The following is a 25,627-nucleotide window of genomic DNA, read 5'->3' on the forward strand; positions in this document are numbered from 1 at the left end:
ACCCACTTGAATTACTTTTAATAAAGAATCTGAGTACAGGGCGATTAAAAAGTTGCATTATTTATGATCTTCCCCCACCCTTCTCATTAGAGATATGAAGAAAATTCTTTAGCCAAATTAAGGCAAAATTAATGAAGATTATTCTGATGTTTTCAAAATGGTACCTAATACTGGCTATTTTGAATGAAATTTGAATTTTTTGAAATTACTGTGCAGTTATGCCCTCTTGTGGTAGTCTTAGGAACTTGTAAATATTTTCCAGTCATTTTTTTTGGCCACTTTTCTAAGGAATTTTTTTTTCAGCGCTGTGCGATGAATAGTTTCCGAGATACAGCCGGCGTCCTTTCTTATTTGGACATCCGGTACATAACTCGCTGAACTCTACTACTTAAATAAGATTGAAACCACTTTAATACATTATGTTTAAGGCCTAACCGTTCTAATTTCCTAATTAATATTTCTCTACTCACGGGTTCAAACGCTCTCTTAAAATCCAAAAACACAGCAAGTACTAGATTATCAGAGTCAAGGGCCTTGAGACAATTATCAACTATATTAATAATGACAGACTCACATGAATGATTCTCACGGAACCCCAATTGGTTAGGTACAACTATTTTATTTATATTACAATGTTCGAGTAGCTGTTCCTTAACACATACTTCAAGGAGCTTCTCATAAATAGGTACGGTATTAATTGGCCCAAATTCATTACACAATTTAGTGTTTTGCACTTTTGGAACAGAAACAACAGTAGAAAGTTTCCAGGCTTGCGGAAAAACCCCAGTACTGAAGGATGTATTGATAATATCCAAAAGACGATCACCCACAACATAAGCAACATCACAAAGAACCTGCTTAGAGATGCCACTCTCCCCACCACCAACGTTTTTTAGATTTTTAAGTATTTCCTTCATTTTAGTCGTCGAAACTTTATTAAATTGTGTTAAGGTATTCTGTACTGAAGGTGGTTCAATGAATTATGTTTGACCATTTGCTGCTGGTGGAATATCTGCAAGAATAAGATCAATACTATTCACGAAATAATAATTAAATCTATGTGCAATATCATTCTCTTGTGTAATGATTTCATTTTTAAACTTTATTTTATTAGGCATGTTTTGGTTTTTTCCTGGCAAAAGCGTCTTCAGATTTTTCCAAAGTTCTTTTTGATTATTTTTATTTATATCCATGTTATTTGCAAAAAATCTGTCCTTTTCTACTCTTATCTTGTTTACTATGTTATTTCTTATAGCCTTATATTCATTCCAAATGTTGTCGTTATTTTCTATGGTAGACCTCTTATATAATCGATTCCTTTCCTGACTTTGCTCCCTTATATCTTGAGTCACCCATTTTTTATCGGCATATTTCTGTTTTTGCATAATTTTAATCCTTGGGCACATACTGTAAAGAATTATTCTAATATCTGTGACAAAAGTATTAGCTAGTAAGTCAACATCTGAACTATTTCTATTCCAATTGCATGTAAGCAGTTCTTCCTGAAGTTTATTGCATTTATAGGCTTTAAAAGACCTAGTATAACTTACTATATCCATTGGCTGTTCCTTCGATTGATCCATAGAAATTGATATAATAGAATGGTCACTTATTTTAGGAGTTTGATGGACTTATGGGAAAGAGATTTTTCATTTGAAATTAAATAATCAATCAGAGTCTGACTTCTTTGGACTATTTTAGTTAGAATCTTAATTATTTGACTAAACCCATTGGTATAAATGATACTCAATAATTTGTTACTATAAAAACTGTTTTTTCATCAAAAATTTTTAATCAAAATTAAAATCTCCAAGAATAATGTTGGTGCCATAAAATCCACTAACTTGCTCTAAATATTCCCCAAAAAACTCTATAAATTTGGCATCTTGTTTCGGAGGCGAATGGTACAAAACAGAGCACAAATATATCTCCACCCATAGATAGCTCAAAAAACAACAACCAGACATAATCATCAATAGACAATACAGACCCCACCTTATATCTAATATCGTTTCTAATAAGGGCCAAGACACCACCTGTTCTACTGTTGTTACAAGTGCATTGCTCCAAATTGTACCCATCAATAATCAACTCACATGGTTCAATAACTGGCGTTACGTGAGTTTCACTCAAAAGCAAGATCTTAGGCCTTCAGTCATTTACTAGTAAAATAACGTTATCTTTGTTGTTTAGATAACCTTGGCAATTAAAATAAACAATGTTGGTGTTAAGTGGAATATTTAGGTCTAATTGCTACTTAATATATTTATTCCTTTGTAACTCTTCAATTCGCTAATAGGAATCGCAACTAGTTACATCCCAAGAAATGTGATTGACGTTTAGCCTAACATCATATTTTTCATTAGATACTACACAATTAATACACTTAACGCTACTTACATTACATTCTTTAACATCATGGGGTTCACTACACTTTGCACACACTTTATTTTCTTTACACTCTTTTAGTAAATGACCATACCTACAGCACTTAAAACACCTTCGGATACCATATTCATTGAAGACAGGACAACGGTTCCAACCAATGTTCATCTTCTCTTTTTCAATAAACACTGCATAAGTGGTAGCATCAACTTCTAAGATTATATTGAACTTTTTGCTTACGATTTTAGTTTATCTCACAATTTGAATTTTTCGGTTTAGAGAACATTATTTTGACTCTTTATTTTGGCAAAAATTTCATTATCTGATAGGTTTTACTCAGACTCATTAATGCCTACCACCTTAATCCTGTGCTCTAAAAGTTTTGGTATCTCAATACTGTAGTTGTCACCCATGTTGTTCTGGATCTGCAACTGAATCGAAGTTAGCTCCTTCTCATTGCCACACTTAATGATAACGCCGCCACTTTTAGTTGCTTTATCTAGCGATAAACCGGCTCCAATAACAGTAGGATGGACTTTCTTTCTCAAATCCTCCTTCACTTGCTTATCGTCTTTCTCCAGACAATTTTGCTTTACAACCAAAACTTTGCTGTCATTTTTGGTCCTATTGCTGCAGCATATGACAACTTCATGGGGCTGTTGACGGCTTACATTCCTTCAGGCTGGCAATTTCATGTTTCAAATTCTGGTTTTCGTTTAAGAGGAGATCGACTTTTTGATTTAATTCGTTAGTTTTACTGACTAAGAGCTGCAAGGTGGCCATAATATCTCCTACATCATCTAAATCAATAACAATATCATCTGTGCGACTTCTTTTCCTAGCGCGCTCTGTTTTGAATGCACCATCACTAAATGCAGAGGGATCACACGATTTACATTTCCATGTCGATTTTCTTAAATGAAAACCGCGCATGTCAACATTAACACATTTTCGATGATAATACTTAGCACACCTGGTACATTGTATTATCGACTTAATGTCATCAAATACTAAATCACGTTTAGCACAATTACTTCCTGGATTACCGTCATCCGTAGTACTTCCTCCAGTCATTATTACATTAGTTAATCACAATTTCAAAATCACCCCGTATATAAAATAAATATAAGTTAATTCAGATAAATACTGTTTACAATAGAAAACCCGTTAATGTAAACACTGTAATAATCACGTACATGCACTATATTTATGTTATACTTATTACACAAATTAGAGAAATAAAAATTGAATTTCACTGATTTATGGCAACCGTGATTCTAAAATAAGTCAATACTTAGCTTGAAAGATGCAAAATTTTAAAAGAGTTCTTTTGATATAAATTATTAATCAAAAACTGTACTTTAACCCTTTGAAATACGCGAAAAACTATGGATCGCCTATCATACGTGTTAACTGCTTGGACTACTACGAACTACTGTGTGATGAGTTTTTTTTTCATTAACGGTTCTTGAGACTTTTAGAATGAATAGAAGTTTGATATGGATTTATGGAGTCGTATAAAACAAACCTGTAATCTCGTATTTGCACTATAATTTAAAAGAATTATTTATTTTAAAACTTAATAGTTTTTGAGAAATCTTATCTGGAATGCTCAATTTGAGTATCTGAGTTTATATTGCACCTGCAAGTCGATTTTATCAATTGTCTTGGTTTTTTGTGAATTAAATTGAAAAATTTGATAAAAAGAACTTGTAGTGTATGTGCACTACAAATTCCATTTTTTTGTTTAAATTAACGGTTTCTGAAAAATCTTACCATGAAAGTTGCGGTTGGATAAACAGCCTTGTATTGTACTTAACTTGAGTAATTTTTATGAAGTACCTTAGTTTTTGTTCATATTGATATTAATAATTTTATTTGCACAACAATTTGAAAAAGATCTCTTTCTACTACCGTGCGTAAAAGACTTACTTTACACACACTTTATACCAGATTTATAAAATATCATTTCTTATGCACTAGTGTGTAAAAAAATTACTTACAAAATAATTTTGTATTTTTTATTATTTTTTTTACGTTTTCTTCACTTAACTTTAATAGTAGTAAAAAATTTGTATGTTACAGGTGCGTAAAATGCCTTTTTTTATTCATGGGAATTTCCGATTTATGAAAAAGATCATTTTACAAATTTCTTACATCAATAACTATTTTTACTATAAATATATAAGCTTATATTGGACGCTATTAATTGATTTTTATCAAATATATTGGTTTCTAACAATCTAATTAAAAATAAATATCATTATAAATTAAATTTGTAAATTATTTTGTAAGTTCTATAATTTCAAATAAGTATTTTTCTTGTTTAATTACTAGTTTTCGAGAAATCTTCTCTTTACATTCTATGTTGTTGACTGATTTGCCCTGAAAATGCCAAAAAGCAGAAACATGCGTTTTTTGAGCCTATACGTGACGCTCAAAGAACGCAACTTTTTACCAAATAAATGAATTTGGTTGACTATAGTTATAACGTTATAATTAAACTGAAAAGAAAAACAAGAAAGATTATGAAAATAAATAAACGTCGCTCGTGTCGTTTTAAGTTATGAGAAAAAAATTAAAAAAAGAGATCACGTATAGCATCCAGCAGCTAGTTGAGGTATAATCGGGGATTTTGTTTTTATATTAGACACGTAACATTTTTTAAAACGGTTCACGTTGCTTAATAAATCAGTCTTCCTAATTGAGATACGCGGCAGGAACTTAATTTAATTTAGCTTTATAAAACCAAAATAAAATAAAATAAAACAAAAAAAGTTTAGTAATTACTTTAATGTCGCATATAATCGCACCCAAGGATCAACCCTTAATGTCTTTTTATAAATTATTGTACAAAACCATCACCCAATTAACCATAAAAAATAGGGGTGGGGGTGCAGTACGTACATACGTTTAGTCGCAATTTATTGTTATTTTAATGAACCCAGGACAATTTATCTAAATAATAAAACCTTTTGTTTATTTTATTGTGCCGCTAATTAATGCGTTTTTAGCGTGTTAGCCAAGTAATTTATAAAAGCATTTCTCTTATTAGTTTATAAAAGTCATTTTAGGGGCGTATATAGTAAAAAAAAGGCTTTTAAAAATGTATGGAAACATCTTGTTTAAATTTTAAATTAGTTAATTCGTTAACGTTTAATTGTTTCTAGTTTTAATTAAGTTTTAGCGGCAGCTAGAGTACAGAACCCGGCAATTTAACGCTAGTGAAAATGTTGCCGAAGGCGCACGGAATAGGAAATTGTTTTACCGGCATTATATAATTTTCGAAAATTATAATCTAATTTAACAGTCAATTATAATCGGGAGAGGGAGAGTCTGGAAATTGTATTTTCTTTTAATGAGAGTCTCGTCAATGGGTTTAATAAACCTATATAAGGAAAATGCGACATGTCACTCCAAGAAAATTCGATGTGTAATTGAGGGTCATCATAGTATCATCGGTGACATGGATCGATGCTTTTGTAAGAATAAAGGAAATATAAAAAGTTAAAAAAATATATAAGTAATTTAGTCTGCATCCCGCATTAGTCGATAGCAGTAACAGTGATAATGTAGTGCAATCGTCTCCCGTGACACCCATCCATAAGGCACAGTGTATACAGTGCTTTCATTTCAAAACGATCCACCCTTAATAACTTTCTTAAAAAAAAAAAAAAAAAAAAAAAAAAAAACACGTCAAATTAGATATACTAGACTACTACTTAGAGGGGGACGTTTAATTATGCATTTACTGAAGTTCTGTCAATCACCTCCTCACCTCCAGCTAACCTCACTTTAATATGTCAAATGGGAAGATACATCATAGTAAGCAGCGTAAAATTCTCTATTCAACGGTACCAAAAAAAATGAAATCGGTAAATGTGTAAGCAAATAGTTAGCGAAAATGTCTAGAAATTATGAATATTTTATTTACGCCAAACTTTGGTATTTTAAATGAATACTTTTAGTGTGGTACCTACATCATTTTAAAATTCTTACATTTTTTATAATAGATCATCAAAAAAAAAATACAAGCAATTTAGAAGTTAAAATGTGTGGTAACAAACAGTACATTTAGTTCAAGCAAATTATTTATTTTTTTAAGTAAAGAATGTGTACCGTTATTTGCGAGAAAAAAGAGTGTCTTCAAATTTTTTGCAAAAATCTTTACAGTCTTATAACTTTGTATGTGTATTTATTTCACTTTTTTTTTGCGAAACCTACCTAATAGGTACAAAAAAAACACTGCAATACCTTACATTTTTAAGGCGTTTAAAAAGCAGGCGATTTATTATTGTTAAAACTGTCAGTTTGACGCGTGCAATTTTTCAATTTTAGTTAAAACAGTGAGTTAATAAAATGGTGTATACGCTAGCCGAAAGAATAGAAATAATTTTCCTTTATGGAGCTCAAGATCGGTGGGCTCGCAGAACCGCGAGAGCATTTAATGAAATGTATCAAGATAAAAACGTGAGCCCTAAATACGTATTAGAATTGATACGAAAATTTGAAGAGACGGGATCGATTTGCAATAAGAAAAAATATGAAAATCGAGTTGTCGATAAAGCATGCCAAGTTGAAGTACTAGGACAATTTGCTATGGATCCAACTTTGTCTATACCAAAGGCCGCAAAACTAACAAATATTTCCACTGGTTCCGTACATAACGTTTAAAAAAAAATAAGTTCTTTCCTTATAAACTTCATATTCTTCATGAACTCGGAGAAGCTGATTTTTATAAGAGAATTCAATTTTGTGAAGTGATGTGCCAGCGAATTGACGACGATCCCCATTTATTGAAGAACATTTGCTTCAGTGACGAATCGACCTTTTTTTTTAAATGGCCTGGTGAACAGACATAACTGTAGATACTGGGATAATAAAAATCCGCATGTTTTTCGAGAAGGCCATACCCAATATACCCAAAAAATTAATGCTTGGGCAGGAATTTATGGGAATGAAATAATCGGGCCATTTTTTGTTGAAGAAAATTTGACTGGCGAAATTTATTTAAACCTTTTAGAAAATGCAATATACCCTTCCATCATCCAATCTATGGAAAATCAAGTAGATCAACATGGTGAAAATTTTCGAAAAAAGTGGATTGGCAGACGTGGTGCAATCGAATGGCGTGCGCGGTCTCCGGACCTAACCCCACTAGACTTTTTTCTTTGGGGCTACTTAAAAAGCAAAGTTTATAAAACTCCACCTGAGAGTGTTGAGAATTTAAAAAATAGAATATTTCAAGAATGCAAAGAAATTAGCGGGCAGACCCTTGCCAATGTTCGTAAGGAGTTTGAAAATAGGCTTTTTTATTGTCTTGCTAATAACGGCGCGCATTTTGAACATTTAATAAAATAAATTTGTTAAACTAATTAAATTTGTTTTTCTACTCTACCGATTTACACTTTAATTGCTTCTGGGTCAATCAATTTTTTTTTTTTACAACCATTGTAAGCATAATGAATGCCCTTTAAAATAATGTATCACACTATGGGGTAGCCACTTGATATACCAAAGTTTGGCGTAAATAAAATATTCATTATTTCTAGACATTTTCGCTAACTATTTGCTTACACATTTACCGATTTCACTTTTTTTTGGTACCGTTGAATAGAGAGTTTTACGCTGCTTACTATGATGTATCACACGATGGGGGTTCCTATTTGACATATTATAGTGAGGTTAGCTGGAGGTGGGGAGGTGATTGACAGAACTTCAGTAAATGCATAATTAAACGTCCCCCTATATATCTAATTTGACGTGTTTTTTTTTTTTTTTTTTTTTTTTTTTTTTAAGAAAGTTATTAAGGGTGGATCATTTTGAAATGAAAGCACTGTATAAGCCACAAATGCAAATTGTACGTATCCTGGCATAGAGATCGCGGATCTATTTATGTTGATGCTTTTACGATTTCCTGGAACTTGTATTTCTTCTATACTTCCCCTCCCTTTACTTTAATTCTTCGGACTCCCCAAAGAATTATCCAGGATAAGGCTGTTGGCATTTTGGTAGTACCTTGGTGGCCTTCGCAACCATGGTATCCACTTTTTCGTAAATTAATTGTGCAGCAAGAAATTTATTTTCATCCTTTACCCAATTTACTCTCTTCTCCATTCTTTAGGTTACACCCGATGTCCAAGAGTTTTACCCTGGTGGGAGCAAAATTATCAGGCAGCTGTTTCTAAGGAGAGATGCTCCAGAATCGACAATAGGTACCATTATTTCATCGGTCTCGAAATCTACATAGCGACAGTATGAAAACACTTACAAACTATGGTGGTCGTATTTCTTAAATAAGAACATCTCAATATTTATTCCTACGATTTAAGATGTCTTATCTTTTCTGCAGGATCTAAAATATAAAACCAACATATCATATGGTACCTTCAACTCACCCTCATCTGCCCTATCACTAATTTGTTCTACAGATTTAGCCGCAAATCCAATAATTAAACGTTTTAAAAAAGGTATTTCCCGACTTCGGACATCTCAACCCAAATATACCGTCACATGGGACCCTACGCCTCTTTTAAATTATATCAAAAATGTACCCTTACCATTAAGTCTTTAAACCCTATCACTTAAATTAACTGCGCTATTGGCGGTTATCACCGGAGAAAGACTTTAGACAATTCATTTAATTCGTCTTTCAAACATAATACAGGGTAGTACAGAAATTATTATTAATATAACCGATCCAATTAAAACTAGTGGTGTTGGCAAATCTCAGCCCAGCTTGCATATTCCAATTTTTCAACCAAAACCTTTACTTTGTGTAGCCAGTACTCTTAAAGAATAGATTAAACGAACAGCTTCTCTAAGAAACCCAAATAATGATTTCCTATTCATAACCCATAAAACCCCTCATGGTCGGGCATCCAAGGATACTTTAAGTAGATGGGTGAAACAGTTTCCGCGGGAATAGACACAACAATTGTTAAACCCCATTCGGTAAGATATGCTTCAACTTCAGCGGCATTAAGGAAAGACGTTTCCATGGAGGTAATTTGCAAAACAGCCGGTTGGACATAACAGTCCACATTCGCAAGATTTTATAACCGCCCATTAAATACAAATACCGAATTTGCCAATGCAATTTTACATATAAGTAATACTTTAGCATAATCATATTTGATTCTTAGTAGTGTGTAATGTTTAATTTCCATGACCTTTTATGACATTAATTTCTTAATAGAAATACTTTACCATAAAAGTCTTTGTCAACTTAGGTAGTAAGAACTAAGGCATTTTATGTTATTTTCTAAGAATTTACATTTATTTTTTGTTTAAATATGTAATAAAGTTTGCTAATATATTAACAAACATACCTAAATGAGTTTATTGTTATGTTTTCTTCGCAGAGTTAGCAGTTAGCATAACATTGCTCGCAACTTTATGTTATCTTTAAACATCTACATAGTAAATAAATAAAGTGATGTCTTTGGACTGGACCTAAAGTATAATTACAATCGAACTTCACTTCAGGTAAGTTCGTTTGATCGATTAATTTTATATGTAGATGACAAATATAATTTGATTGTGGATGAAGCTACGGGCAGTCGTCAAGAAGAATCGGAGATTTTAATTGATGCAATAGCCATAAGACAAAAATAAATAGTTTAAATCAATTTCCTGAAAAAAAATTATACTAGCACTAATGGAATCTGTTGAGGGCATTTCATGTTCAGAGGAGTTGGAAGCTGCAAAAAAAATATTAGCACCTCTTTAACCCACCTTAGGCCAAAACTAATAAAAAAATTCTCCACATAATAAAAATATATCTTAGCAAAGGCGATAACCAAGAAGCTTATGAGATTACTTTGAATTTAAATGTCAATATACAATGAAATGCTAATTTAACTTAATAGTGTTTTATTTAATCTATTTGATTGCATTTAGTTGACATAGTTATGCGCGATAGGAAAAGTATAACTTTCAGAAAAAAAAACTTAAGAAAAATAACATGAACAACATTTTAGTAATCTCAAAATGGTTATACATAAAATGAGTTAAAAAAATGAATTTATAACTTAGAACATTAAATACTGTAGAATAAACATTGGCTGCTTTGGATTGAGCGCAACATCTATACACAAAGGGCAGAGGGGATATCTTGTTAATAAACATACTTAGTATTCTATGTTGCCAGTTGATTACTCAATTTTAAAAGAAGAAAATAAAGTGATATAATAAAATATTATAATTAGCAGAAACTGAGTTGCATTCTTTATTATAAAGTAAAAGAGAGAGTGAAACTCGTTTAATAACCAAAACTATTTTGTACTATATTTACACTAAAAACTAATAATAATTATTATTTTTAATTTAGATTGTTTAAATCACCAAACTTCCACACACAGCGGCAACGCTGTAGATTCTGCCCAAAAATATCCTCGTCATAAAGGTATTTGTAGTCAGGGAACAGACAGTCGAAAAGACGCTTCTAAAACATCGACCTGTGCACTTGAAGATATACTTTTGAAAAAATATGTACTATGTGGAAAAGAGTTACGGATGCAAATCTGGAGGGCTCCAATAAATTAGCAATTGCAAAAAAGAATAAAAAAATATTTTTCGATTATTTTGATTTATCGTAAAAAAACAATTTTTAGTGTTTAACTCGCGATTGTGACGCCGTTTTTCAATATTTTTAAAAAATTCTTGCAGCATTCGAAAACCTAATCATTCTAGATTTCAACGCAATAACAAAAAAAAATATTGTATTTATACAGAATTTTTCAGATTATTTAAAAGGAGGCGCGGTACCAAACCTGAGGAAATCATTTCAACATCGAGCAAATTTTTGAACGGTTGAAGATAGAGATATGATTAATCGACGAAAAAGGTGCCAAATGGAATGGAAAAGTTTTTGGTGAAAAAAAATATATCTACTGGTAACGGTTTGCGAAATGCGATTTTTTTTGTCAAGTGCTGAAACATCAAATCCGCGGCCCGCCACGGTATAACGCGACGTATTACATCATCCTCGCGGTCGCAACCTTTTTTGTTTTTCATTTTTAGTCGCGCTTCGTTCGTCGAAGGTGTTATGTGTGAAGGTGTTACGTTATGTGCAGTATTATCGGGACTATTGGCCCTTGGGTGTGAATAGACACGCCTCTAGATAGTACGTTTACCAGCTGTAGGCAATAAAATAAGTAAAATAGTTAATTTCCTTTGTTAACCCAAAATAAGCAATGAAGCGTTCACATAGTATTGGAAAAGGTATGATTAAATTATTATATTACCTCTATATTTTTGTAACATTTCTGTAACATTTTATATTCTAGAATCTCTCAATTACAACCTGTGCATAATATGCCAAGAAACTTCCCACGAAACTGTTCAGAAATTGACTAGACAAGGCTATCCTGCATTATTTAATTCAGCCACGTTAAATTTTTATGGCCAAACATCCTGTATATCATGCTCAGTGTCGGCGAAAATATAATATGCAATATTATAAATCGGAAGAAAATGTTACAAAGGTTAATAAAAAAAGTAAGATAGAGAAACTATCTCGAGAAAAACTGTTACAGCAAGATTTATGCTTTGTCTGTCAAAAAAAGCAAGATATTTATTTATTTATTTATTTATAATACGGGAAAACCCCATTAACTGTAAATTTTACAAAGCAATAATATTTACATAAACAACTTTCATAATCTAAACCTACTTAAAAAATTAATACTAAAGTAAAAAACACCTATACTACATATACTAGAAACAACCTTAATAATTTATATGCAAGAATGTAAATACAAAACTTTATGCACAATTATGAAGTAAGTGACCTCTTTAGATGCATTAAGGAACTTATGTTAAACACATCAATATTCGAATTGTTTAACAAATTCATATACCTATCCATAGGATTGTTAATTCCATAGGATGTTCTGTGGATGGGAATGTTAAAGGTTACATTATGGCGCAACCCGTAATGAGGAACATTAAATCGTATGCGACCCAACAGATCAGGGCAATCAATAAGCCTATTAATGATCTTATATATAAAACTAGCACCAGAAATATTACGGCGTTGCGACAGTGTCGGAATAGATAATTGACTTTCAATATAAGAATAGTCATGGTTCTCAATGACAGTTAAAGTTCTATGAGCACAATATCTCAGGAATTTATGTTGAACTCTTTCTAAAGCATCGATATGAATCTGGTGGTATGGAGACCAAACTACAGAGCAGTACTCCAATATAGTTCTTACTAGGGAGCAATAAACCCTTCTTGTTGAAGAGACTGAGAAATATGAACAGTTTCTCATAACAAACCCTAGCAATTTTGATGCTTTTATAGAAATTGAATTAATATGATCAATAAATGTGAGTTTCTCATCAAAAATAACTCCTAAATCCCTAATAGATGCAACATAATTCAGTGGCTCATTATTAATGAAGTAGTTGGATTGAAACCGGTTGATCCTGCGAGTGAAACTAATAACACAACATTTCCTAGCATTTAAATGAAGATTGTTTTGTTCACACCAATTATTTAGGCGATCCATATCTGCTTGTAGTAATTCTTGATCCACAATACTACCAACCACCCTCCAAAATTTTAAGTCGTCTGCAAACATCAAACACTGACTATACAGGAAACAGTTAACTATATCATTAATAAATAAATTAAATAATAAGGGTGATGTATGCCCTCCCTGAGGGAGACCTGATGTTACGCTGATAGGATCAGAAAGATGTCCACCTACCCTTTGAATACGGCCAGTTAAAGAATTCTTAATTCTTCTCCAACTCACAAAATCAACATGAAACCCTACGGAGATCAGTTTTGACAGAAGAATTTGATGATCAATACGATCAAACGCCTTACTAAAATCGGTGTATATAGAATCAATTTGTTTATGATCCTCTAATTTACTCATAAGATCAGATTGGTAACAGATCAAGTTAGTGGCAGTAGACTTATTCTTGCAAAACCCATGCTGTGAATCTGATATTAAGCCTTTGCATAACCAAGAAAGTTGATTAGCTATGAGGCTATCAAAAAGTTTAGGTATTGAAGATTGAATGCAAATACTTCTATAATTATCTATGACATCCCGACGGCCAGCTTTAAACAACGGCGCAATAAAACTTTCCCTCCAGGCAATTGGAAATGTGGATGTTTGTAAGGAAGCATTAAATAACAAAGATAAATGAATGGCAAGAGTACATACACACTTCCTCAAGAGAAAATTCGAAATCCCATCTGGGCCTGCAGTAATCTTGTTAGGGAGTGAGCTAATACCTTCAAATATATCATATGTTAAGATCTTAGTAATGTTTAAATTTAAACCATTAGCGGGAGCATTTTGCAGCTGATTATTATCAATACCAGGAGAATAAACAGTTTGGAAAAATTCTTTAAACATGTTTGCAATATCCAAACCACTGGATGCTTGCTTGTCACCATAAAAGAGCATATTGGGAAGGGTATAATTGGACCTCTTATCATTGATATACTTCCAAAATGATTTAGGGTCATTCTGTAAGCCAGAATCTATCCCTTCAATATATTGTCGGAAGCACAAATCAGACATACGTTTGCATTCAGACCTAAGGCGAGAAATTTTTATATACTTTTCGTCTGTATTATCTCTCATATATAATGAATGAGCACTCCTTTTGTTCCTAGTTAACTTTCCAAGTTCAGGGGAGAACCACTTAGGAAATGAGGAAGTTCTATATTTCTTTAAAGGAATAAAATATGCAATCCCCATAGAGAGATATTCATAAAAAACGCTGATTGATAAGTTAAGATCACTATGAGATAAACACTTGTTCCAATTAATTGAGGAGAGAAAGATATTAAGCTCATTGTAGTTACCGCTTCGGAAATCATAAAAAAATTCTTCATAAGCTAGATTTGAAGAAATTGAGTTATTTGCTGTTGAAATATCCAAATGACACTCATATCCAATATGATGAAAATTAGCTTCGAAAAGGGGGTCAGAAGCTTTAAGAACATTTAAATCCTTAACATTAGAAAAAACCAAATCTAAAAATACATTTCTATCATTAGGAATCAAGTTACATTGATAAAATTTTAAATAACCAAATCTTTGTGCAACATCTAAAGCTGGGTCACCTCTTGGGCATTGAACCAGGAGACCATGCTCATCATTGCCCCATGCAGCCCTTGGTAGGTTGTAATCTCCAAACAGATATACATTTAGGTTGGCATATTGAGTAGTAACACACTCCATGGTTTGACAATGCCAGATATAAGTATCCCGAGGTGATTGTGGAGGTATATAAACACCACCAATAATGAACTTAGTCCCATTACACTGGCATAGAATCAGAATTTGCTCAATACGGTTCTCTTGAATAGAAATGCACTGTGATTGTATACTATCACTGACAAATATCAGAATACCACCTCCACTCAACTTACTGCTAGTTTGACAGCTTCTGTCACATCTGAAGGCCCTGAAACCCTTGCACGTCAGTTCAGCATCTACAATACTATCATTCAAATTGCTCTCCACAAATATAATTATATCATAAGAACAGGACATAATAGTACTGAGTAATGGTTGAATCTTCGTACGAAGACCTCCAACATTTTGGTAAAACACAGTTAATGGGGTTGAAGCAAGTTTTTTTGTTTGGACTCTACAACCACTGGAACACCTCTACGATACTGAATCATCAGGTTTTCCTCACCAGCAGATTTTCTATCTAATAAAGACTTCTTAGATTCCTTATATGCATCCTGTTCCATCTTAGTCTGGTCATTAGACAGTTTGTATGGCATCCCACGAAGCTTACCCTTACATTTAAGGGCCGTCTTAACAGTAGTAGCAGTGCATATCAGTTTAACCGGTCTAGTGCGATTAGAAACTTTACCTACCCTAAGTACACGACTTATGGTTGCAACTTCTTGCTGCAGACCTAGCTTCTGGAATACCTCTTGAACCAGATTTTTGTCGTGTAATATACGATCGTTCAAATTAATCGATGTAGATTCTGGAACATTGTAAATCATAAGATTATTTGCTCTTTCCAAACGCTGTTGGACCTCATAACAAACTGAATTGGGAATGTCCTGGGATTTACTATTCTCCAAAGTAACAATCTTATTTTTAAGATAGTTTATTTCTTCTTCCATCTGAGCAAATTTACGGACAAATATAGGAACACTTTTAAAAGCATCACGGCATGTGTCACAAAAATACATAAGCAGTCTTTTCTGCAACACAACAGCTCAAATTTCAGAAGAAGACAAACCAGAGCATTTTTCTACTAGGTGGATTCTAGTTCTACAGCTGTCGTATGCAATAAATAGTTTTTCATCATCACCCAAAGCCAAAGAGCAGGCTCCACACTTTTTATTTCCAGTCATCTCCAAGTTCCTTTCCCAGCAGTTGGAGATTCGATATTACTTCCAATTTGACTGGACTATAGTCTGCTGCCTCCCGATTTCGCGTCCGATTGCCGAGGTCCGAGCCACAAATTCCAATGTATTGTTACTTTTTATCTATTGTTGTGTATACAATAGAGGCTATTGTTCAAAGTAAATCACTGTTTATTCAATAATTAAAGGTTCTACAAGGTGTCCTGATGAACTACTAGGTTGCTAACATCACTCATATATACTATAAGAAAAATAGATTATATTGGTTAATTTAAACTTAGCAAAAAGTGGCATTAAATGTGGACACAAAAAGATGCTGTTATTACTTTCACATTCTCTTATCAAGCTTATCTTATCTCTTATCAATATTAAAGGTAGTAGAAAATTGATAAATATTTCTTCATTTTCGCGACAAAACGAAATTTGGAAGAAAGCCAAGGACTTAAATGACGTAAACATGCTAACAAAAATTGAAGGTTTTGGTGATTCGTGTGTGGATATGATAGCAAAAGACTTCCAATATCACCAACTCTGTATGACTAGATATTTAAATAAAAAAGAGGCGACATTGACAAAATCGCCAAACGTCACAAGTTTCTACCCTTTTAATGACCTTAAGAATATATTAGTGGTTAAACAAAAAGGCGTTGCCATCAGTTGGATTAGGAAAAAAAATCTTGAAAACGCATTGCTCCATAATATGTCTTATTCTCCAAAAAATCCCCGTTCGTTAGCTATTATAGCAATCTTGAAAATTAAATATGGAGAAAGTATTGTGGTTCTAGAAAGAGGAGGGGTATCATCTGTAGTTTTTTTTAGCAAATTCGATCATTATCAAAATGAAGAAACACATTGTCGTAGACGACAGTGAAGCTCCGATCGATATTAGTGATGGTGAAAACTCTCCAGAAGAATCAAGCGATTCAGAATCTCAACAAATGTTTAAAATACCCAAATCTCCGCATAAAACTGCTGCGAATATTTTTCACACAGCTACAGTAATTCAAAGGGATATCATAGACAAAAAAACTGAAATTCCGACATCCCTGACCATGTCATATGATGAAGCCACAAATTTATTTCCATTCAGACTGTTCAATTTTATTACTGTGTTACTAAATGTTCGAAATGAGAATGACATTGGCGCAAAACATAGGATTTTACTAAAAAGGGATTCGGAAAAAAAAAAGATTGTCAGTATATGTCAAGATATATTGTATTGCAATGGTATCAAGAAACCAAAAAGTATTGGACTGGCTTTATTACTTTTGAAGGAAAGGTTGGTTCTTTTAATATTTTTTTACTGTTTTAAATGTAAATTAAATTAATTATTTTAATTATATTACAGACAAAAATTTGTGATTGAAAAATTAAACCAGCTAGGACACTGTATAAGTTACCCAGAAGCCTTGCAAGATGCGGCAGTGAAAGCAGATGAGAAGGTATGTGAAGTCGGAGTATTTATTCCCTCAAAATTACGAAGTAACAAATTCACTCAGTTTGCTTTGGATAACTTAGATTTTCAAGAAAAATCTAAAGATGGTAAAACTACTCATGGAACAACATATATTATATATTCCGAAGATACTTTACCTGCGACACTTAATGTAAAACATTCAAAAAAGCAACTCAAGCCTAGACAATTGTTTATAAAAGAGACAAGTCTCTCTAAATCGGAAAGAGGTAGTAGTAGGTCTCTGAGAGGCGTTAGTTTAACCTATTCAAATAAAAATAATAATAATGTGATCACCTCCATTTGGAATTTATATTCGATGCTTCCAGCTACAGAAGACGACACTGCAGAAGAAAATTTCAGTCCACTTTCATGGAGTTCTTTTTTTCAGTGCCTGTCTAACGGTATCCAAAGAACGACAAATTGAAGAGTTGTTAGTATCTGGTCGTATTTTAGTTCAGGGAACAGCTAGGAAGGTTATATCGGGTGGAAGACTACTATCAAATGGTAAGATGCCATAGCTTAATATATGCTGCTATATTTGAATTATACTGGAAAGGATTCCAAGAATATATCACTAGCGAAGAAGTCTCACTAGATACTACACAAACTAAAAAAGTACAAACTTTAATAAAGGAAATGTTTCGTTTGCAAAAATATTTAAATTCAGGCGATAATTCAGATGAAATATTTATTTCTTTTTCAAACGCAGCATTATTATTGACAGAAATTCAAGATTTAAGAGATAAATTCGAAATTACACTTCAGGACAATCCAACAGCAAAACTTATCCAGTGTCGAAAAAATTTTGCCTTACTTGGTTGCTGCTGGGCATTATAAATATGTATCCTGTATACCCCACTACTTGAACAGTATGAAAAAGTTAAAAGTTACTGCTCCATCAATCTGGAATTAATTCCAAAAGGGAAAATTTATAATTCATTTGAAAAGTGGACATTTCAACGGAATCCGGAGCGATATGGCGTTGGAACAAACATATAATAAGCAGAGCAAGACACAATTATTCAGTGGCATAACTATGCAGTCTGAAACAGTAAATAGATACCTATATGCTTTACCTATCTTGACTTCATTAACTGATCATTTTTTAAAATTTTTCGATAAAGATACTTTAAAGGTAAGTAGCCATGATCACTTTGATAGTATTAGTTTCACATCAAAGGAATTGCAAGCGAGGGAGAGCTTAAAACATATAATACGTCAAAAAATAAATCCATTTAAATTTGCGACAAGTGATTTATTAAATATCTTTTCGGGACATTAATGTATCTCCACGGAATTGAGTAATGCAAAACAAATCAGTTTAAACATTTTAAATAAGGCAGAAAAAGATAACTGTCATAAAATACCGCCAGTTAAAATACAGTTATTTTCTGAAAAAAAAAAGCGTAACTGCTGCTCAAATTAAGTCGCAATTGTTTGAAGACGAAGCAATGGTTCTCCGGAGCTTATATTTTGCTAAAGACTTAAAATAAAAATTGACGAAAATAAAAAAATGGAAGTGTTCAGCCACGAATGGTTAAGCTACCCTCCATCTCTAAGTGAACCTAGCTGTTTTGGTCATTCATTGCGAAAAGGAAACAAAGCCGAGTTTTTCAATTGTATGAAATCGCAACTGAAGGACAACTGGGTCGAGTCAAAGATATTAACATTCAATGATGACAAAAAAAACTGCGTATGTTATTGATATGATGGCATTTATACAACGCCATCAATATGAAAATTGTAAGACGTTTTGTGAACTTTATGAAAAATACATTGAAGGTATTGTTGCCAATAAACCAGAAGCGTGTGATATGATTGCTCTCGTCGGAGACCGATATGACGAAAACATCAGGTCTGTGAAAGATATGGAAAGAATGAAACGAAACACATTTGTTTTAAAGAGCCAAGAATTTGAAGTTCAAGATAATATTGAAGTTCCTAATTAGCAGCTGTTTTTCAGTAATAATAATAATAAATCACGGCTACTAAAATATTTCCAGCAAACTATGTACAGAATATAACCGCCTTCCCAAGAATATTTCTATAATTACCGCTGGAATGGCAGAAAATAGCAGTACTACTACTTTATCTTATTCCGAAACTACTAATATACTACCAGAACTACACTTTTCTCACCACAATGAAGCCGACACTAGAATATTTGCCATTACCCTATACTTGTCAAACCTACAGTACCGTCAAATAATAATAGAGGCCACTGATACTGACATATTTGTTTTGTCTCTCTACTTTATTACTAGGTTATCTATTCAGGAAATCTGGTATTATAAATTTGACACATATATACCAGTGCACCACGCCATAAAAGAATTATCTATGGATAAGTCTTAAAATGCTCAAATGAATTTGGGTAGTTTACTTTTGAGTATTTACATTTTAACTGGTTGTGATACAGTCAGCTTTATATTTAAAAAAGGCAAAACCAACGTTTTAAAAAAATGTTACGTACACGATTCACTATAATAACGAAAAATATTTTTTTATTCTTTTTTGCAATTGCTAATTTAATGAAGCCCTCCAGATTTGCATCCGTAAACTCATTCCCCACATAGTACATATTTTTTCAAAAGTATATCTTCGAGTACACAGTACATGATCGAATTTCGGGGTGCTGATTCCCGACTATTGGTAACTGCGCTCGTTGTTTACTTTTGAATGTTGCACCTTTCGTATAATATTAGTATTATGTTTTGAGTGGTTTCAGTGCGTTTGTTAAATAAATATTATGACTAAAAACTCCCTATTTGTTGAAAAATGATAAATGAGTCTAAAGTGGGTCACATATATTGGAAAAAAGGAAATTCAAATCGTTCCTTTCACAGGCCAGGCGAGTTAGGTGTCAATGATGTCATGCTTCTGGGTTATAATATTATAAAAGACTACATATTTGTGAAGTATCTATTAAGTATTGGATACCAAATTATTAATAAAGATGTGTAATTAAGTATATTATTATAATCTAGCAAATATATTGCTTATTCGAACCTGAAATGCTGCAAGCCTAATATGTGCAAAAATAAAGGTAGTGTCTAGTCGATAACCAGCAATCAAAATCGAGAACGCAGCATATATCGTTTGCCAGCAACATATTTATAGTCGGTTCCCATTATTGTTAAATCAATATAATGCCCGTATTTTCTAGAATTCCAAAGGAGTTTTAATAATTTTTTGTTTAGATATTAACGATGGATAACTAAATCGGTTTATAGTGGGTATAAACAGCGACAAACTAACTTCAACGACAAGTTAACTTCCAAAGGATTGGAATTAAAGTTTTTTCTGTAATATATAATAAATATCTACGGATTTGAGATGGTTGAAAACGTCTACAAACGAAAGTTTTTTGATTAAAAATTATTTAGTTAGATGTTATAAACGGCTATAACTGTCAAAGGAATGGATAAAACTTTTCTTTATAGCGGAGGAAGGAGTTACATAGCCTTTTATAGGAGTTACATAGTTCTTTATATTTTTTAACAAAAAACTATTGTTTGTAGAGGTTTGCAATAATCTGAAATATGTTTAGATATTAATTATAGAAAAAGGATTCATTCAAAACCTTTGGAAGCCTTTTTCTTTTCTTTAACATTCGACTTTTTAAGTAATTTTCACAAAAAACTTTAGTTTGTAGAGGTTTATAACCACTATAAATCGATTTAGTTATTAACTGTTAATATCTAGACAAAAAAATATTAAAATTCCTTGGTAATTTTCGGAGATACGCATTATATCGATTAAATAACAGCGGGCGCGGACTATAAATAGGTCGCTGGCAAACGACATATGTTGCGTTCTAGACTTGGTTGTAAACATAGAAATACTCTACGTTGCCAAGTTGTTTTTTTTTCTAGAGTAGAAAGAGAACTAAATATTTGGCACGAGGCGCATGCTCATCTTGCATGGCAAATTGATCTTACTAGCCTTATAACTTGTATTTCTTAGACAGTGCACCTTTTATTTTTTGGAAACTCAGGATTTTTTTGGGAAAAGCGTACACAGGATACAGTTTTAAACTGACTTAGGCGTTTTCAAAATATTAAGGGTAAGATGTATGCCAAAAGAATAATTTAAGCTCTGCTTATGGGCGCAGAACCTTGGATAATAGTTACATGACTCATCTGCCAATATTTCAATGCTATAAAAATATTTGTTAGATGGTTAGTTAAGGCCAAATTTCACATAGTCAAAGTCCGCATATTAACAAAATAAATACCTCATCCGAGATTAACTTCCACGTTCCTCCTCGCCAGCTCCTTAAATATCAAAAGTAGTTTTAATTAATATTCCGGACGCATCTGGTAAATAATTAAATCTGCAGCGGCAAAATAAGTCACGTAGCTGGTGTGTATCGCGGAAAATGCGAACAACAAATATACGTGTCGGGTTCTGGAAGCAGAAGAGGAGGTGAAGGTGAAAAACAACACACGTAGCGATTTAATTAAAAAAATGCGCGGAATGTTGTCCGTGCTGCCACCTACCGGGCTCTTTTATGCAAGCGGAATTTTGCTTTCTCATATAAAATACGAGGGCAGTTTTTTCCTTTTTAATTATATTTTTTTATCTATTTTTTAGTTCAAAAATGTTTATTTTACGCTGGAGTGCACGAAAACAATATTTCTGACAGTTCAACGTTTGTTTTTGAAACTTTTCCGACATATACACGCTTTAATCGTGGAAACCTGGTGACTTTCCAATTAACGAGGCACGTTCCATTAATAAATCAAAGGAAATTCTATGTTTTTCAACTTTATTTCTGATAAAACGTATCGAAGTTTGTGACAATTGACCCTCAGTCAAAATCGCTAAATATTTTATATGTTTTCATTTACGCCAAAAGATACATTTTTTATAGTTGCACCAAAGTCCTCGCTCTACTGGATGTATCTGAAAATTGAGCCCAAAAGTAAAAATTTGTAATTTCACTACTTTTTTAATTAATCTCCAATTTTTCAGAAATGATCGCAATTATTACTATTTAAGAAAACAATAACAAAATATACAATAAAAGACTTTTTGAACAATATTTTTGCTGCAATAACTATACAGGGTGTTTGGAAGGTGTGTAGCCAAACGGAAATGGTGAATAGGTAAGGTTACTAGCTATTAAAACGCATAGTATTTTTTTGTTTTTCCTCAAATTTAAGGAGTAATATATTTTTTCCTTTTTTTTTAGATTTTTCCCGTTTTTTTACTTTGCTTTTCAATTTTTGGCGCACCATTTATTTTGTTTTAAAGACTAATGTTGTCTCATTTAGATTTAGGTTATAACTGAGAAAAATATTTAAAGAGAAACTAATAGTGGAGTAACAAACTTCCTCAAATCAATAAAAAAAATTGTTATAAAAAAAGTTGTGTGGTTTTAAAACGTGTTAAAAAACTTCCCTAGTTAATAGTCTTTCTGACGATGTGCCACATGTAACAAAAATAATTAGGTAACTTACCAAAAACAAATAAGTTTGTCTTCAAGGACGCGTGAACCAATTTCTTGAAAGCAACCTAACTGCGCAGGTATAAACTTATGTCTCTTTCTAACACTGCTAAATCTGTAGCGCTATCTCTTTTATCGTTCTAAAACAGCTAAACCTATAGTGCCCTTTCGTTTCCATGACCCTTTCCTTTACAGGTTGATTAAAAAAAAACATATTTTTTACTTCAAATCGTTTATTTATAAGTCTTGCTCAAATTGATGGCTATTATTTCTAATACACGCGTAACAAACGCTTTCTTATTTCTCTTGTGGTATACTGTAATGTTAGTTCCCGTCTCATTATTACAAAAGCGTCATTAATTTTTCCTATCAATTGTTCCCTTGTATTTATAGGTTCTAAATACACAAGTTCTTTTGCACGGCCCCAGACGTAAAAATCAAACGGTGTCAAGTCCGGTGATCTTGCAGGCCATGGGATAGGGCCATCTCTGCCAATCCAAGTATTGGGAAATGCATTGTCTAGGTGCTCCCGGATCGCCAATCTCCAGTGCGCTGGGCACCCATCGTATTGGAACGTCATTTGTTCTTCAATGTGAAAATTTCCCCGTTCAAGAGTTCGGACAGATCATTTAATACAAAATCTAGATAATTATCCCCATTTAAATTATCCGGTAAATAATGTGGACCAATTAGGGTATTAACAATTAGGCCTGCCCAAACGTTTACTGAGAATTTCCTTTGAAAGAACACGACTTTCTTCATTTTTGGGTTTTCTTCTTTTGGGGCCCAATAATGCAAATTATGAAAGTTGGTAATTCCTTCTCTTGAAAACTTGGATTCATCTGTCCACAGTATGTTTTTTAAGAAATCGTGGTTATCCACGTCCATATGTAGCAGGAGGCGGCAAAACTGAATGCGTCTTTGGTAGTCGTTTTCTTCAAGATCTTGCACGGGAGTGTGAATGAAAGGGATGCTTTCTGTTGCGTTGGCATGAAGAACAGACCAGTCCTTCCATACACTTAAATTTAAATTGGCAGCTACAGTCCGGATCCTCGTTGTGGGATCTTCGTCAAAAAATTTCCAGAATTCGTTCGTCATCAGCAACATTACGTTGTCTGCGAACTTCAGGTTCACGGCGATTTAGACTACCAGTTTCTCTTAAGCGTCTAAAGGTCGTTTCAAAAGTATGACGATTAGGTTGGCGTCTATTGGGAAAACGCTCTTGGTAATTTTTTTTTGCTTCTCGCCCATTTCCATCAGCTCTACCATATGCCATTAGGATATCGGCGTTCTCCTCGTGTATAAAGGCACCAGCCACAGTAGGCAACAGTAACAATAAAAAAAAGTTAACGAAAATAAACAAAAACTTAACGAAAATGAACAACAATAACAATATGCGTAGCGCCGAGTTAAAAATACGTAAAGTAGCGGAGAAAGACAAGTCTCGAATAAATAATACTCGTATTATGGTTAGTGACAGGTAACAGTTTAAGGTAGCGATGCACAAAGGGAGTGCCGCCGAATGATAAAGGAGATTATAGTGTAGCAGGTTTAGCTGTGCTAGAAAGAGGCATAAGTTTAAACCTGCTCAATTAGGTTGCTTTCAAGAAATTGGTTCACGCGTCCTTGAAGACAAACTTATTTGTTTTTTGTAAGTTACCTAATTATTTTTGTTACATGTGGCATATCGTTAGAAATACTATTAACTAGAGAACTTTTTTTAATACCCCACAACTTTTTTTATTATTATTTTTTCCAATGTAAAGTTGACGTAACATTTTTTTTCTATTGATTTAAGGAAGTTTGTTACTCCACTATTAGTTTGTCTTTAAATATTTTTCTCAGTTATTACCTAAATCTGAATGAGATAACATTAGTCTTTAAAATAAAATTAATTGTGCGCCATTTTAGCCAAAAAGAAAAAAAAATTGAAGCTTAAGTTAATAAACGGGGAAAATCTAATAAAAAAGGAAAAAATATATTACTCCTTAAATTTGAGGAAAAACAAAAAAATACTATGCGTTTAAAATAGTCAATAACCTCACCTATTCACCATTTCCGTTTGGCTACTCACCTTCCAAACAGCCTGTATATTTACGCAGGGTCGATTCTAACAAAGCGGGCAAAATATTGTAAGTTTTTAACTGAATTTTTATTATACAATATAACATATATTAAATATAGTTGCGTAGATTAATAAATTTATTAGTGATTATATTATATATTGCGACATGCATCAATTATGCTTTGACGTAGATCGAAGATAGATTCTGGCTGGGTGACGTAGACGTTTTAAATAGCCCTATAAAAAAAACTCCAGAGATGTAAGATCGGACAATCTGGCTGGCCATTCGGTGGGCCCTCGACGACCAATCCACCAATTAGGGTAAGTATTGATCAAATATTCTCTAACATTTTTGCTTAAGTGAGGCGATGCCCCATCTTGTTGAAAAACTGTTTGAAACTCAAATTCATGAGGATTGTCTTCGATAATCTCAAAGATCAGTGGCTCTACTGCATTTTCCAACATGTTGGAAGCAAGGATCTCTGCCAAATTTTGGTCTAAAAAGAGAGGCCCAACAATTTGAATCCCTAATATGCCAGCCCACACACTTATTTTTTCTAGGTATTCTGTAAGTGTTTCACAAAATATGTGGGGATTTACGTCGCTCCAATAATGGACATTTGTCTGCACATTACCATAAAAAAAGTACATACTGAAATGGATGTTCTTCACATAAGTTAAAGCAAGTTAGCGTTAGCAGTTAAGCAAGTTAGCGTCTATTGGTCATTACTTCGCAGGATTCCATACGTCGATCAGGATCATCTTCTGCCAATTGATTAACCATTCGAATAAAATAAATAAAAATGCGAAAAATAAGATTTTAAAAGGCTGTCATTTTGCTATGGTTAAAAATAATGACTTAATGTTTTGGGACAATAAACCATTCAGTGGGAGCTTT

Source organism: Anthonomus grandis, chromosome 1 (genome assembly GCF_022605725.1).
Source record: "Anthonomus grandis grandis chromosome 1, icAntGran1.3, whole genome shotgun sequence".
In the NCBI taxonomy this organism is placed as follows: domain Eukaryota; kingdom Metazoa; phylum Arthropoda; class Insecta; order Coleoptera; family Curculionidae; genus Anthonomus; species Anthonomus grandis.